Source organism: Procambarus clarkii, chromosome 68 (assembly GCF_040958095.1).
Source record: "Procambarus clarkii isolate CNS0578487 chromosome 68, FALCON_Pclarkii_2.0, whole genome shotgun sequence".
NCBI lineage: Eukaryota > Metazoa > Arthropoda > Malacostraca > Decapoda > Cambaridae > Procambarus > Procambarus clarkii.
In genome coordinates, this window is record NC_091217.1 from 4,607,215 (window position 1) to 4,616,624 (window position 9,410).

General features: G+C 41.6%; 1 protein-coding gene across 2 annotated transcripts in view; it reads right to left on the reverse strand.

Annotated features, from left to right (window-relative positions):
• LOC123774794 (serine-rich adhesin for platelets) overlaps positions 1 to 9,410 on the reverse strand; it is a 226,400-nt gene that overhangs the window by 513 nt on the left and 216,477 nt on the right. Inside the window, exons 11-12 of one of the 2 annotated variants that reach the window (XM_069310765.1) lie at positions 7,193 to 7,356; positions 5,849 to 5,947 (exon numbers count right to left, since the gene is read on the reverse strand). The gene's annotated coding sequence lies outside the window, so the exon portion shown is untranslated. The remainder of the gene's footprint in view (positions 1 to 5,848; positions 5,948 to 7,192; positions 7,357 to 9,410) is intronic. The other variant, XM_045769406.2, reaches the window with a different exon arrangement.

The window sequence follows — 9,410 nt, forward strand, 5'->3', positions numbered from 1 at the left end:
TTGTTAAATTTGCAAAACATTAGAAAAGTGACACTGAAGCATCTATACAACATGGTTTTCACAAAGTCTTTGGTAACTTAAATTTAATCAATGCTCTTAAATGATTTGTCTGCCAAACTTCAAATATTCTGAACTATTTTACCTAGATTAAAACCATCGTTTGAAAGGGCACAACAGATTACTGTCAATTAGTTTGACCTAACATCTGCAAGGTCCTGAAGGAATGGAATTTTTTTTTGTAAAACTGTTTGCTAAAAACAAACCCTGCCTAATGAACCTGCTCATTTTTTTTAGAAATGGTAATTGCAACATTACCAAAGCCCATTGTTTTAATACCCAAAGTACCAAATGAAAGACCAAGAAGCAACAAACAGGTACATGGTAGAAAGGACAAAAGAATGGTTATGAGGACCCTTTCATTTGTTAAAGAAATGACTGGGGAAAAATACTGTCATACCACAAGGTCTTAACCCTTGTCATATACATCACTGACATTAATCTAAATATTACCAACCACAAAAATTGCTGATAACATGTTATAAAAAAAATAAAGAATATAATATTGAGGCCTTAATGCAGATCTCTAACTCTACAAATAGTAACAAGACTGGCAATTTCTTAATATAAAACAGAAAAAAATCCAAGACCTTGCACGTGAGCCAGAACAATCCATATCACAACTACCACATTAAAATGAAACAACAATGAAGGTAAGGTAATTACCAAAAGAAGGCACCAAAGTGCCTATCCGCTCCCCAAGAAGTATGGGACAAAACCTTAAGGAGGTTAAGGGCCTTAGAGCATTCAACTCGGAGGCAAGAGATATGGGCTGACCAAGACAAACGAGTGTCAAAGACTAACCCCAAAAGCTTCGCGGAATCCCTGTGCACAATGAGATGACCATAAAGCAACAACAATGAAGTAAAGGTCCTTTCAGTAAGAATCTATCATTCACTGAAAGTTGCTGCAGTTAAAAATAAAAGAAAATACAAGTCCCTAGAAATAAACAAGCAACCTTTTTGACTAAGGAAAAGAAGGTAGTTATTCTACTGTATAAATCTAAGTATTCACTTAGATAACTGTATCCAAGCATAGAGGTTCCCCTCCCCCTTCCCTTTCAGAAAAACATCTACTTTCGAAAAAGTTTAACATTGGCCAACAAAAATGATTCCAGAACTAAATTGCCTAATACCAGGAACAACTGAGAGCCATGACAAACACTGCAACCCTCTCCTACCCCCAAATCTTATGCTATTTATGATCCAAGGTAATTTGACATACTATACTGTACTTCCTACAGACGAGTCTAGTGAGAGGGTGATCTCCTGGCGATTAAATTGAAGCACGATACAGGTGTCAACGAACATCAGTCAGCCCACTTGTCAGCACAGTGGATAACTAATGACATCATAATCTGCAGTGTTGTATGCCTCCCTGTGGCCATTTAAATCAATAAAACACAGGGTTGTGGCAATGTTTACAGCATAGGGCAAGGTATAGAGGAATCCTGGAATGCCATGTAATGTGTAGTCCTTGAATGTGCTTTAGGCAACCAAATTGAATAACAACATTTCTGGTGTTCGGCTATATAATCCGACTTTCTCATTCGGTATAATGTTTTAAACCTAAATAGGAATTCACTTTAAAGGTCAATTTATTTGGAAAGTGCTAACCAGATTCCAAATTACTGAGCTCTGAAAGTACTACAAGGCAAGTTTAACCGAATGAGTGTTTGCCTATCCATACCCCCATGAGGTATGTGACAACACTGAATAAAGAAAGGGTCTTTGAGCATTCACCGTGCAGGTATTTGACATGACCAATATAGCCAAGTGTTAAAGATCATTCTAAGCAGTTCTGCACAAACCATATACTATCAATTAATATAATTGTACAATGGTGCTTGGTGGATGATATTTCCTATTAAAACTCATTGGACAACTGTTTGTATTAGACATTTTAAACCTACAAATGGTAGCCCTAGATACCGCACTACAGTATTAATTACAAGATGAACAATGTAAAATCAATACCACAACAGCAAAGGATGACGGCTTTTCAACAACCGACAAACACACAGGTCTAACACCAGCCATCCCGAGAGAGGACGTCCCAAGCATGTACACCCCACAACTTTACATCACCTTTGCTACCTCACGCGAGCACGCAACAGCATGAGGATGCCATACTCCCAAACCAACTCCATGCACTTTGAGGCTTTAACAACTCAACATTTAAAAAGTTGATTTAAAAAATCAAACGCCTGAATTTTTCCCTAATTAAACTTACTAGGGAAATGCACACCAAGCCATGAAACTTACAATGAAGATGAACAAACTACACACAACTGTCACCAAACTTCCACATACCTCCCCCCTCTCACTCCTGCCCTCCCTCCTTAGGTGCTCTGATTGGCTGAGCACCTGAGCCACCACCACTCACCTCTTGTTGTGAGAGCCTAAAGCATGTTTGGTTGCACTTTAAAAGTTCCCAAGTGTACTCGCCTAATTGTGAGTACCGCCTGCCCGGTTCACCATTTTGTTTTTCAATCTACCTCAATTTACCCCTTTACAGTCAAATATTATGCAAAATTCTGTTTAAGACTTGTCCCTTCTTAACTTAAATAACTGCTTTGGCCATCTGCAATCTTTCTAGGTGGGTAAAAATGACTCTTGAGGCCAGAAAGGACTTATCAGACGGCGATCATAACAATACGGTACACACACAAAATCACAACCTGATATACACCAAGCAGAAAATCCACTGGAGCTGTGAGGCGACGTAAACCCTTGCCCAAGGCACTGGCAGCTGCATACTCTACCACAGTATATTACTGACTTTGTAAAAGTCTTACAACCGGATTTCCCCATAAATCACAGCAAGTTTTGAGGCCCCTCCTTGAGTCAACGTCTTACGTAAGACCTACAAGCACTCAGGTGAAGGCTGAAGCAGTTCAACACCATACGCCCCAACTTCAAATACACAGTTGAGAGGCGGGACCAAAACGTGATTTTCTGTGTGTGCCTGAAGTTGGGGCATACGGTCTTGCTTCACCCTTCACTTTACCCTTCACCGGCGTACTTCAGGGGTTTTATTTAAGACTTGGACTGGCTTCAGTAGGGCCTCCAGACTTTCTGTGGCTTCACAAGTGTCACGTGAATCCCCTGCATAGCAGTGGAACTGCCTTTTCCCTTCACCTTCAATGCCTCTGCACTGGAAGTATACATCTACACCAGCCCAGAAGAGTCATCAGTCCTGCCACCTCTCCATACCCCCCAGGGCCTGGCACGGCCTGGTACGACTCAGAGGCAAGCCGGGCGCCACTGCTAACTGGCAGTTTGTCCCCACAAACAAGCAGTTAGCCGCCTTCAACTGACAGTGGTACAGCTCAACACAAAGGCACCGCCAGCCACAACGATCAGTTTGCTAGTTGACCAGATGTCCACCTCGTGTTGACACTGGATGAGTCATCACCGCCGGACTATATAAAGAGCGCTGCCTCCCTGGAGAGGCAATCTCTCCCTTAGTGCTCTAGGATCACCTTGGTGTCTCTAACCCGTCGTCCACTTCCAGCCAACATCATGTGACTGATGCCATGGTGGTATGGTAGCTGTCTTCAGAACACCAGTATATCTTCATACTTTTATTCATTGCTTATAGTTTATTTTTTGCATTTAAGGTCATACTAACTTGTTCACCTTTGCATTACATGATAGTCAAGTATTGTCATGTGTTATTTTTGTTCATTACTATTTCAGTAAATTGTTTAATTATTTATTTGATAATTTTCATTTGTTTCCACCTGCAACTTACACACTGCAAGGCCAATAGCAGCATTTCTTTCATTTATGTGAGGGAGAGTCATACCATCTTGGTTCAGTATAGCTGTGATACCATAACCCGTCACACAAGATATCCAGTTGTAAGACTTTTACCATCAGTGGTGGTAGAGTATGCAACTGGCAATGCCTTTGTTACAGGTTCGCTTCATCTCACAGCCCCAGTGGATTTTCTCACACATTTGAATACTGTACATGAAACAACTTTATTTGATACATTCCAAACCAAAGTACTGTACAGTACAGTAATTATCAAACCATCAAATGTGTGGGATAATCATAGTGCGCTAAATATCACTAACGTCGCCAATACAAGAACAAAAACGCATACGGCGAACAATATCAAAGGTATTGAATTTACCAAGAATTTTATCGAGGGACAATTGACAGTGAGGGATGGTCGGGAAGCAAGACACGTAAGTCCTGGAAGTCAGGACATGTAGAGACAACGGTTTGGACAATAAGAAGCAGGGCAGCGCTCCATTAAGTGCCCGTGAGTTAAACGTGTATGACCAATATACAACCTCGCCAGAGCTGTTTCCCACCACCGGTTACGGTGGTAGGAGGAAAGCCACGGGAACACACTACTCTTAAGAGCACGCAATTTGTTACCAGTATCAGAAGACCAACAACCCTGACAACGGACAAGAATGGGGAAATGAATAACTGGGTAAAAGTCATAATAAGGAATACCTTTACGGGAGATGAGACAGGTGCGGATAGCTTCCTTAGCGGCAGTGTCCGCACGCTCATTTAAGAACGCACCAATATGGGTGGGAATCCAGCGAAATTCCACTGTCTTAAATCTACTGGAGATAAGAAATAGCCAATGTTGAATTTCAACTACCAAAGGATGGACTGGATTAAAGGATTCTAGAGCCATGAGGGCACTGCAAGTGTCAATTACAAACACAGAGGAGGATTGACAGCGAGAAAAGAGTTGATGAAGAGCATAGAGAATAGCATAAAGTTCTGCCATGAAGATGCTAGTCTCCGGAGGCAGGAGACACAAAGGTGCAGTCAGGAAAAACAACAGAGTAGCCTACACCGTCTGCAGACTTAAGACCCATTGGTGAAGACGGAAATAGAGTGGAAGTGTGAAGAAAAGTGTTCAAGGAAAAGGTGATTTAGAACTGTAGGAGGGGTAAAAGATTTAGTCATGTGGGTCAAGGCTTACAGAATTTAGGAACGGGGACCCCTCCATAGGGGCAAAGACAGAATGACACGAGGGGAAATATTGGTAACACAAACTGAAAGAGCATTTTGTAAGAGAGACAACCGTACAGAAAGAGATAGGCGGTGAAGGGGAACAGGAACCACAGGATGGGTAAAGGTCAAGGCATGACATAAGCAAGAGTGAGGGTGCTGTAAGGACCGTGCAAGGTGGAGAAGACAGTAGCGATCATGGCGATCCTGTAGAAACAGGACGCCAGTTTCAACATACAGGCTTAGGGTAGGTGTCGAAGGAAAGGTACCAGAGCTGAGCCGTAACCCAGTATGATGCAGTGTGTCCAGATGGTGAAGGGTAGAAGGAGAAGCAGACGAGTAAACAGGGCCATAATCGAGTTTAGACAGAACGAGAGAGGAATGTAAAGAGAGGAGCAGTGTCGATTAGCTCCCCAAGAAGTATGGGACATGACCTATAGTTAGTTAAGGGCCTTAGAGCATTCAACTCGGACGTAAAAAATATGGGGCGACAAAGACAAACGAGTGTCAAAGATTAGCCCTAAAAGCTTTAGCAGATTCTTTGTACAAAAGGGGATGACCCCCTGTTACCTAACAGTAAATAGGTATCTGGGAGTTAGCTGTTACAGGCTGCTTCCTAGGGGGGTGCGTGTGTGGGAGAAAAAAAAATTTAGTAGTTAACCACTGAACTGCTCTGTCTCCAAATAACACCCTGGTGCACAAGAAATAAATTCTTTCCAAAAATTTTTTTTCTCTTCTTATATTGTTAAAATGCAGAGTCTGATCACGGGGAAACTAAACAAAAAATATTGTATGTGACTTACTTTAGCTGCGATGGAGCTGGGAAGTTGAGCAAATTATGGGCGCTGAGCGTTGGAGCGATGGGGGTCTGTCGGCCCCACCACCCCGTGCGACGGCAGTTGCTGCGAATAAAATGTTGCGCAATTATTTTGAAGTTTCTCATTCATTTCTTCTTTTTTTTGCTGTAATATTATTTAAAAGTGTGTAATTTGTGGAATTTATATAATTCAAAGTATAGAACATCGCTATGCTCAAAATTATGGGCCTCATATATGCGACATATTCTACAATCAAACAGTGTTTTTGCTGTTATTACACTATATACACACATTGTATATACCCATCTACGTATGTATTCACCATAACGATCCACTATGTTGGTATGGTGAGCCCAAAAAACATGAGTGAGCTGCCACACCCTGCCAGTCCTCCCTCCCTCCTCCAACACATTACTCGCCAACATTCCTCCTCCCAAAATACTGTTATTGTGTTTATTACACTATTTACACACGTTATGTATAAATATGTACATGTTTTATTCATGTACATACGTACATACTTGCCATCTCCTCACCTCTCTCTCTTGCCTACTTAATGCTCTTGCTTCCCTCATCTCATCACAATCGACTTTATAATGGTCCAGGACGGATCGAAATGTCGTCGTCTATTCAATTTCCAGTGTGTGGTTTGGTCAACAATGAAATCTTCATGCAAGATCTTATAAAGAAAACCCCTAGAACGAGTTTTGCAGATACGAAAGAGTTTAAGGTGAGTAGGGGATGGTTTGAGAAATTTTGAAAAAAGACGTGGTATTCATAGTGTTGTGAGGCATGGTGAGGGTGCCAGCTCAGACAAAGTAGGGGCTGAAAGATTTGTTCGTGATTTTGAAGATTTTGTAGATACTGTATTGATGGATATATTCCACAACAAGTGTTTAATTGTGAGGAGACATGGCTATTCTGGAAAAAATTGCCGAAGAGGACATACATTACCCAAGAGGAGACGTCACTGCCCGGACACAAGCTAACTTGGGCTAACTTGTGTCTGGATAGGCTAACTCTTGTGCTGTGTGGCGATTTGAAAATTAAACCCTTGCTCGTGTATCATTCCGAAAATCCAAGAGTTTTAAAAAATATATAACGTGCAGAAAAACTGTGATGTAGAGTGGTTTGCCCTGCCATCAAAAAATATCTGCAAGAGAAAAGTTTGACACTAAAGGGCCTGCTTCTCGACAATGCTCCTGCTCATCCTCCAGACTTGGAGGATGCATTGTTGGGGCCACTTTTTTTTTTGTAGGGATATTCCTGCATGGGCCCTAAGTTTCTGGCTAATGAACCAATGACATGAAGGAGGAGTTTTCAACCTACCTTGTGTTAGGTGTGCAGGGGTCAATAGGCTGAACATAATGTCAGGAGCAAAGGGGGGCGTTTGCCTCTTCAAACACAATTGTGACCATCTTCATCTCTTCGAACTATCCTAAATCCTCTCTTCACCTGTCTGACCAAATTGGGTGTCCAGACCACCTTTGAATCTGAAATTGTAAAATTAATAGTGATTTCAGAATATTCAGTCCATTTATACTAACAAAATTATATACAGTATACTGTAATTGAAATTTTACAGAATGATAAAGGCAATTTAGTAACTTTGTTAAAATGCACATGGGGGAAATACATGAAAATAGGTTAATATGGTTTGTAAGGTTGATGGGAAATGTTTATTACTTTTATGATTTAAAAGATGTATAGCCCTGATACTCCATCCTGGGTGCATTCCACCAGGTAATGACCACAGCAAAAGTTTTCCACGAGGCTCTATTGTCACACAAACTTTTCACATTTTCAAACTTGATTCATCTTTTTCCCCCTCGTTCCAGGGGTTTTCTTTAAAAGGTCTTCATGCAAATGCCTTGGTTTCTCACAAATGATGGCCTCTGAAATGCTATCACCTGTTAACTCTTTGTTGTGTATCCAAATTAATAAAAACTTTTCAACATCCTCAAGTGTTTGTGTTCTTTGTTTCGGGATTGTTGATATGCCTTTTGCCACTTTAATGTTCATAATGTCCTTTTTCTTAGCAAGTACAGTGCATATTGTTGACATAGATTTGTTGTACTGCCTAGCTAGTTCAACAACCTGTGCACCATTTTGATGTTTATGAATGCTCTCTTGTTTTTCCTCTATGGTCATTCTCACATGTGTTTTCTTGGCTTGAACCTTACCACTGGCTTTCTTGGGACTCATGGCAAGATATATCATAACAAATTTTATGTTCAAATAGCCAAAAATCCCAAAACAAATGTAATGCTTTACAAAGAATTCAGGCGCGATACTTACTAGGCAGGAGACACTGGTAAACTGAGGCGCGATCACCATGCCACCACGCGCTAGGTCAGCCCATACGTATATCAACAAACTCCTTTCCCTAGGCAAAGTTTGTAACCCGATTCAAATTTTTCGAAGAAATTAGGCTCGTAACCCGAAAAGTTCATAAATATTCATTCGTAAGCCGAGGTGACACTATATATAAGTAAAAAATTAAACTCAGGATTACTTTCAACCCCCACCCCATTTGCTCTACTCCATCGCCACCTACCTTCACCCCCCTCTATGATGTACTCTTCCATAGACACCTACCTTTGCCCCCCTCCTCCCCTCTACTCCTCCATCATCACCTACCTTCACACCCCCTCCCTTCTCCTCCTCCATCGTCACCTTCCTTTCACCCTCCTCTATGATGTACTCTTCCATAGACACCTACGTTCACTGCATATAATGCTCCCCTCTACTCCTCCATCGTCACCTACTTTCACCCCCCCCTCCGCTCTACTCCTCCAGGGTCGCAGACAATTTCACGAGCGTGAGAACTACGAGTTCTCTAACCACTCTCACACTCCTACTCTCTCACCAGTGAGGGGGAGGGAAGGAGGGAGGAAATGAAGGAAGAAAGGTGGGGGAGAGAGAATAGGCAGGGGGGAGGAGGGCCTAGATACATTTCTTCCATATAGATAGGTAGACTGAGGGAGAGCTGCTTGCCAAGAGCCCTATCAGACAGGCTTCCTATTCCTCAACCCTCCCTAATATGCCACATCCTGGTCAGGACAACTTGCTCGATTGTTATTCTTGGTGTGACTCGAGAACTGACCTCGAGGCGGGGCATGGGCATGGATTATCTCCCTGGGGCACACACCTCCCTGCCCCAGCTCTCTCTCTCTCTCACATAATCTATCAAGGGTCTAACATGAGGTCATTGTGCCTACCAGAAGTGTATATGTCCAAGGCTGGCCACCTGTCTGGACCATTCAAATGTATAAACACGTAATTAGTCTATTAAAATTATATATAATGCTACAATTATAAATGAATTTGTTCATGGTCATTCGTTTATCAGTATTTTAATATGAGGTATATATACGCATGTATGTATACGTTGACGTACACATATATGATTATGTGTATAGAATGATTATGATTATGTGTAATCATATATGATTATATCTAATGGAATGCATTAGTAAGTGATGTGGTGGAGGCTGACTCCATACACAGGTTCAAGTGTAGATATGATAGAGCCCAATAGGCTCAG